Source organism: Archocentrus centrarchus, chromosome 24 (assembly GCF_007364275.1).
Source record: "Archocentrus centrarchus isolate MPI-CPG fArcCen1 chromosome 24, fArcCen1, whole genome shotgun sequence".
Lineage (NCBI taxonomy): Eukaryota > Metazoa > Chordata > Actinopteri > Cichliformes > Cichlidae > Archocentrus > Archocentrus centrarchus.
This window is the reverse complement of record NC_044369.1, coordinates 3,875,492-3,883,505: the sequence shown is the minus strand read 5'-3', so window position 1 is coordinate 3,883,505 and position 8,014 is coordinate 3,875,492. Positions and strand designations below refer to the sequence as shown.

Here is an 8,014-nt window from a genome sequence, read left to right as displayed (position 1 = left end):
TAGAGAGAGTTTTTAATTTGTATTTTTGTTTTGCTCTTACTTTTATGATTCCTGCATTTTCCTGACACAGGTCTTCACAGTAAAGAGGACAGCAGGAAGGAGGGCAGTGTTTCTCAAACTGTGGGGCGCGCCCCACTGGGGGGGTGCAGGATCATGACAGGTGGGGCGAGACCGACCTGAGAGAAAAGTCACACAGAACAGCTAGCAACTAGCGAACCCCTCCACCGTCAGCACCTGCTGTGTACACAGAGCCTTCTCTGCTGCTTCACCACCGCTTCGTCACTAGGTGGTGAGACACAGATATGACGTGTTTGTGGTCTGAGACCTGCTGTTTTCTCATTGTGTGAAGTCATTTTTCCTCAGAAGTGAAGGGGAAGTGTTTTATTAAGAGTGTGGGTACAGCAGCAGCAGCTCTGGGCCTTTTTAAGAAGCAAGTTCAGGTAATTTCTCTGGATTTGACAATCATCAGAGGGAAACTCCGGGCTTTCTGTACTAGAGAGTTAACTTCAGCTCTGAGTCAGTTACCAAGGGAGCAGACTCTGTGAAATTAACCCACTCACTGTCAGTTTTGCTCTGACTCCTCCCTTCCTGCTGCACTTGAACCGGCCTCCTTCATAAAGTCCCCACCAAAGGAAAGAATGGGGTGAATTAGAAGTTCAGCCTACACGTTGAAGACAGCAGAATGAGCGCTAACACATGATTTCAAAACTCATTATTATTTATAGTGACTTGATCCACCACTTTACAGGCCACTACCGAGGGGCTGTTATGCCGGGGTGATTACTTGATTGACACGTGGGTTAAAAAATGAGTGTCATCCATGCAGTGCATCATCATTTATTTCATATTGGTGTCCATAACAAATAAGCACTTAATAGCTCTACACAAACAACTTGCATGAAAGGCTCATTTGCTGGCCACCCCACTCCTAACACTACGGTGACGGTCAAAAAAACTCTGTGCTCAGCAGCACACCTGACTGTCATTATCCCCTAACCTATTTAAACTGTCACATCTTACCGCCCTCTAGTGTGCAGACACTCAAACAACAGTCAAATAATGTAAATCAAAATAAAGGACAAAAAATGGCTCTTACATTATTAGTGTTTAAACTCATTTCTTCCATTTGCTTTTTATTTCCTGAAATGACAACACAGTCACACATTCAGCTTCTACACTGAGAACAATAGAGTAGAATAAAGTAAACAAAACACATCAAACATAAAAGCTGAAATATTAAACACTTTTTCAACACACATTAAAAATCTACACAATGGGGCAGATAAAAGATTAACTATTTACCTGTTTGCATGTTTAATGTGTGGATGGTCTCAGCTTTCATGTGTGTCCATCTGATGATCACTACAGCAGTGATGAAGAGTGCTGTTAAACCCACAATAACAATAATATAGCACCATGACCAACAGTCACTGCTGCTGTGACAGGAGACTGAATCATTCCAACCCGCTCTCACATTGATATTTAAAAGAATAAAAATACTCACTGTGAATAACAGAGAGGTGATCAGGAGAGTCTTTGATTCCTGATTTGAGCTGTCTGCAGCTGAACTGACCAACATCCTGATCTGTGAGCATCTTTATAAGCAGAGCACAGTCTGCTGTCACACTCTGTCTTCCTCACTTCCTGGAGGGGGGTGGGTGTGTGTGTGTGTGTGTGTGTGTGTGTGTCTCAAGCTTGAGTCCCCTATCAGAGCACTGACAGTCTAAGCCTTCCCCTCAGTATGTATTTGATGTATCTGGTGCTCAGGACCTGTTATTGTCCTGCCATGATCGGAGCATTTGTTTAGCCAGTCCTTTTTTTTTTAGCTTGCAGTATGTACAGAAGTTGTCAAGTGACTTAAGCCCCAGGCACTATCAGATGAAATGTCCTTCTTCTGTCCTTCTGTAGTCCCTGAAAAGGAAGCTGAAGGTGTGGAGATCGTTAGTCAGCGTACCAGATGGCAGTGATCCATTTTTAGACTGCATTTATGGTCAGAAACAAATGTATGAAACAACATGGTGACGCTGTCACCTATGATGGTGACTACTTAAAAAAAAACTGAAACACAAATGGGTAAAATACTGAAAACTTATCTGGATTCAGTTTGAACACACTGCATGTGTTTCTTTTATGAAGTGCTTTGCAACAAAAGAGGCTTTTTGACTATTTGTGTTTTCTTTACAGTTTAAAAAAGCTGATTTCTGAGGTTTGTGTAGAAACTTCACACAAGACACAACCAGAGGTTTGTGGTACTTTAAGACTTTTAATACAGTTTGAATTGGTGGGATTGGAGGGATTAACAGAGGTGGGCTGTACTGAGAGTTTAAGATGAGGGAGAAATAAATTTATTTATTCTGAGTTTATTATATAACAACCACAAAACAAATTGTCACAATAATATATGATGTTCCCCTTAGAATTATGAGGTTCTATCTGCATTCTGACCAGTTTTGAGATATTAAATAATAGAACTGTCTAATACCAAGTTAAAGCTTGATTTTGCAGATAAAACCTTTTTTATTTTGTGAATAAAATGGCCAAAGTTGTATATAATTGAAAAAAAAAATCTCTTACATACTGGTGATTAGCGGTCAATGAATAAGAATATGACAATGACAAAAAAAAAAAGGAATAATCAGTAAAAGAAACATTTTCCTTCTTAATATAAGAGGCTCAAATCATAATGTGAATACTTTCATAAAAAACAGCAGTAATGTAAACAGTAGATTAGGACAGGTAGAAAAATAAATCAAAGAGAAAATGTGTATTTGTGTAAAATGTGTTGCTCTCTAACAGCAGTGGACTCGTTTCTGTGGTTGTTGATCAGTGCAGTCCGACGGCTCCAATATCGTCATACATCACTGCATCTTCATCTTCATCATTAGACGCCTGTGCGAAACAACACAGCGTGTCATAGTGTGCTGCTGTGCAAAAAGAGTTTTTTCCTCTTCACTGTATCATTTGCTGATATGGAATTATCAGTTTTCTTGGATCTTTATGCTTTATGCCAGTGTTTGTAATCTATTCTTATCAGATTTGTCTCATATTTTCATCATTTCAGTTTATTTTGTTTATCATAAGTTATAACGTGTATAGCATAACAGTTTTCCCATCAGTAAACTTATGACGTATTATTATTAATATTCATATTTTATATTTACCATTTTTTCTTCAATGTCAAATTTCTTTCCTAAAAGGACAAAACAGTAAGTGGAGTTCATACAAACTTTTATCATTTGTCTACAAGTATAAAAGTTTCACTATGACTCTTCTTCTCACGCTGTGAAGATTGAGTTGCAGACTCAGGAGAAACAGGCCTGTTCATACTGGACACACGCCTTTTATTGCAGGTGGAGTCGAACCAAAGAAACAAAGTCCGTACAAAAAAAATGCAACCATGAGGGTTTAAAACAAGGTAGAAACAGCACAATGCAACAGAGAACGAAGATAAACTGAGGCCTTAAATACACACAGAGCGCTGCTGGGAAACAAACACAACTGAATCTAATTCAGGGTAATGAAGAAAGGGAACGAAAACTAAATACACAAGAACCAAAGAACTATCAAAATAAAACAGGAAATAACTAAATATGGAACAACAAACACAGACTTGACATGGAAAACAGAGAAGAAGGGCAGGAAAACAAACTCAGTAATTACTGCACTAATTATGCATGAATACACGATCTGAGCTGAAAATAAAATCAAGAAAAAACAAACAGAAAGTAAAGAAAAAAGAACGCACAAAGCAAAAAACGTCTCACCTTTAGTTTTAGTCAGCATGTTGACCGTTACAGCAGATATTAATAGTACCGCTAAACCCAAAGACACGATGATGTATCTCAGCCAACATCTACCATCTAAAAGATAAAAATAAATAAATGATTGCAGCATTTCAGTCACTTCCTTGTTTTTAATTTACGTAGTTGTAGATGATGTAACTACCATCTGAGGATGTCCCATCACTTCTTATAGTTGATGTTGGTTTAGTTGTTAATTTTGTTGCTGTTGATTTTATTGTTGCTGTTGTTGTTGTTGCGTCTCCGCCTGTACAATGAGAAGATATCATGTTACATCAGTAGTATTTATTTAAAACTGCTGTTATTTTACACTTGAATCCTTAAGATGAACATCAGTTTGAGCTCATTACAGCTCTCACCTGTTTTGTCACCTGAGGACTGATGACTGAAGGGAAACAGCTGAACTTCTTTAGTGTGATCATTTGTCACTTTACACTTCAGTAACTCAAAAATCTTTGATTTCTGATTAAAGAGAGTTATTGATAATCTCACAGCGGCAGAGCAGGGACCCGGTGACATCTCCATCTCTGAGGTTATGTTCTCTTTACCCTCATACAGCCACTCCACTGTGTACCTGCAATGTTCACGTGTCTGCACATTGCAGAACAAGGTGACTTTATCATTGCTCTTTTGTTTGATTACTGGATGGAGATATTGAGAGATAAAGACAAGAAGAAGAAAATTAGCCTCATCACTGTAATCAATATTAAGGTAATATTTTAGTGGTTGTTTAAAAACATTAAGACAGAAATACTCACTTTGAATAACACACAGATGAACGTGGGAGTCTGGTCTTTGTTGTACTCCTGATATGACCTGTCTGCAGCTGTACTGACCAACATGCTGTTCTGTGACCTTCTTTATATGCAGACCACAGTCTGCTGTCACACTCAGTCTGAGTGATTTAGCTTCGGCTTCTTTGTGAATCTGACTGTGATCAAATAGCGTTACTGCTGTTGCGCTTCTGAGGCCAGCAAAGATCCAGGTAGTGCTGTCACAGTTATGCTGAGCGTGTGTCAGACTTTCACAGGGTAAAGTGGCTTCATCACCAGCTCTGACAGTCAGGAATGATTGTTGTCCACCTGCTGCTGCTCAGAGAAAGTAAGAAAAATGTGACCAACATACTGTTTTATTCTCACTTAGTGTGAGGATCATTTTAAATATAATTATAACATGATGTGTCATATTTATCCTTACCTTTAAAGAGAAAAAACAGTATAAGGAGAGAATACGTTTGAATCCAGCTGACTGTAAACATTGTGTTTCTCGGTCTCTTCTTAGTCTAATGACACATCTGTAAGTTTCTCCTCAAAAAAATCTAAATATATGTCTGTTTCCTGTGAGTAATGAGGCGTCACTTCCTTGTAGTGTCTTCAGTCTTTATCCTCCCATTGCCAGCATTTATTGAATTAGTTGAGATCATCTGTTTAATCTGTCAAAATTTAGAGATAAACATAAGAACTTTATTTTTGATCAGTTTGTGTGCTCTCATATTGTGTACATTATTGTGTTATTGTGGGGCTAACATCTACACTTGTGTGGTTAATGATAAAAGAGGAAGTTAAAGGCAGGAAGACAAGATGGCGATGATAATACTGACACTGTTACACTGACCATCCATCACATTTTTACATGGCAAAGCAGCTTCATCACCAACTCTCACAGTGAAGAATGAATGCTGCCAAGTTGCTGCCACTGACAAAAAAAAATAAATGTGACCAACAAGCCAATAAATTTACTGTTTTCTATATACTTAGCTTATTTTAAAAAGAGCACATTTCTGTCTCATATTTGGTTTACTGTTTAAAATCATTAAAAATAAATTAATTAATTTAAAAAAGTAATTTCACATCAATTAATCAACCAGTTTTTAGTGGGCAATATAACACCCAGTTGCTCCCCAGTCTCGGCTGCTGGCCAGGTACAATTTCAGTGCCCGCCAACACGCAACCAATCAAACACACTAAGTGGACAAACATGCTTAATGCATAATGCATTACAATACATAATAGCTGATAGTTTAAAGGTCATATGAGACAGAACACAAATTGATGTCTCAGCCTTAAAGTTCAGGATTCAGGTATAGTATTTAATGATGTAACATTTTAATGTTTGTAATATAATGTGTCCCTATCTGTAAACTGAATGGAGCCACGGTGCCTCTCTGTTTGTGGTCATGCTCAACAGTGATACAACCCTTCCCCTCCCCTCCTCCCACTCAGTTACACATCACATTATGCACACGTAGGTTCCTGGGGGAGGGGGGCTCGTGCTGCAGTGAGTAGGGCCACCTCCATGGCTCTGCTCGCTGCGTGATGTCCCACTCCTCCTTTTTTAATTGCATCATACAGTTCACAACACATCATAGTACATATAGGGCCTTGGGGGACAGGTGTGTCACACAGTGGTTAGTGGGTGGCACTGCTGAGGTGGCCCCACTTGTCCATTCACTGCTGCCTGCTCCTCAGTTTTATTTACATTTTAGACATTGGGGACCTTGGGGGGGCAGTGTGGATGGGCGCTGTTATTCAGTGCTCATATTACATCTGTCCCTCCAATTTTAATAGCACTATAGTTTTTACACAGCCATACACATTCTTTTCAATACATACACTCACATCACCCCCCCATACGTTGAGTGGGAGGAGGGGGCGGGCCGGTCTTCTCACACCCCAGTTTCATGCACCCTGCCAGGGATGGGGACTGGCTCGTTGTTCGGGGCTGGGTTGGCTGCTTCCCTGGGTTGCCGCTGGCCCTGTACTGGTATCTGCTCTCCCACACTAGGTGTCCATGTATGTTACGTGTGTGTCTATGTGTGTGACTGGTGCATGTGGATGTGTGTGTGTGTGTGTGTGTGTGTGTGTGTGTGTGTGTGTGTGTGTGTGTGTGTGTGTGTGTGTGTGCGTGTGTGTGTGTGTGTGTGCATGTGTGGACAGTTGGGATAGGGTCTGTGGCTTGCTGAGCCTTGGCACCTGTGGGACGCGGCTGCGGAGGGCGGGAGTTAACCCTCCTACCACTCCACGCTGCTCCCCACTGGTCATCACTGCCGCCCCTGGGGTGTGAGTACCCGTGGGTCTCGGGGTGCGGATGTCTGGGCGTGGTTTGGCGGCTGTGGCCTGGGGGTGGCTTGGGCCTCTTTGGCGTTTGGGGGTGCCAGCCTGCCGGGGGGTGGGCTGCTCGTCGCCTCTGGCTCTCTGGACTCTTGCCCTCCTCTGGGGTGTGCACGCGGTTGCCATCAGGATGTGTGGCCTCAGGTCTTCTGAGCTCCTGGGCTGTGGATGGCCTGGGTCCCCTGAGTCCTTCCCTATTCGCCTCTGGATCGTGGGGGGCATGGTTGCAGTTTCTTGCCCCCATTATTGAGTACATTGCATGACAGAGACGCATACACACACATTACTGCAAACAATAAAATTGTGTGTGTGTGTGTGTGTGTATGTGTGTGCGTGCGTGTGCGTGTGTGTGTATGGATGTGTGTGTGTGTGTGTGTGTATATCTACTTTTCTTCGATTTTTTTTCTTTTTTTTTTCCTTTCTTCCTTTTGCCCCCCCCCCCCCCCCCCCCCCCCCCCCCCCCTCTCTCTTGTTCTTGCCCCTTCCTTGTTGCCTGTCAGACTTGGCATAAATAACTAAATAAAAAAAGGTAAATAAATAAAAATACAAACATTAACAAGAATAGCCTATAAAAAACTTATAGAGCTGTTCTTGTAAAAGCAAATATGTTTGGTACATCAGTGCGTTCGGATCATGATTCCGATTGTGAAAAATGCCGGACATTTTTTTTTGTTAAAAAACAAAAAAACAAAAAAATACGTGTGCTTTTGTGGTTTGTGAGGTGTCACTTCCTTATAATGACTTTACTCTGTCTTCTCAAATATGTTATTTTACTGGACAGCAACAGATTAGAAGACATAATCTATTAATAATGCAGCGATTGTCAGTTGAGATAAATTTCACAGTTATCTCAACCCTTTTTTTTCTGTTAAATTGTGTTTATTATTAGAGATGTTTAACAGGATGTAGAGTAAAATGTATGAGAGCTGATAGGTGTGTCTTACTCAAGATTAAGTCCTCTACCAGAGGCCTGGGAGTTTGAGGGTTGCATGCAATATTTTAGCTGTTTATATGACTGCACTCTTTTGAATGGAGACCACTGATGTTGTCCTTAGAATCTGATGGAGCCACTCTTCTACCTTCCAAGTAATAGGTCCTAATGCT

General features: G+C 40.8%; 1 long non-coding RNA gene across 1 annotated transcript; it reads right to left on the bottom strand.

Annotated features, from left to right (window-relative positions):
- Nucleotides 1-2,742: 2,742 nt before the first annotated feature.
- LOC115774019 (uncharacterized) lies at nucleotides 2,743-3,318 on the bottom strand. The gene is made up of 3 exons (XR_004019158.1): nucleotides 3,280-3,318; nucleotides 3,162-3,190; nucleotides 2,743-2,889 (listed from the first exon to the last, which is right to left on the bottom strand). It is a non-coding gene; the product is annotated as an uncharacterized LOC115774019 (long non-coding RNA).
- Nucleotides 3,319-8,014: the final 4,696 nt, after the last annotated feature.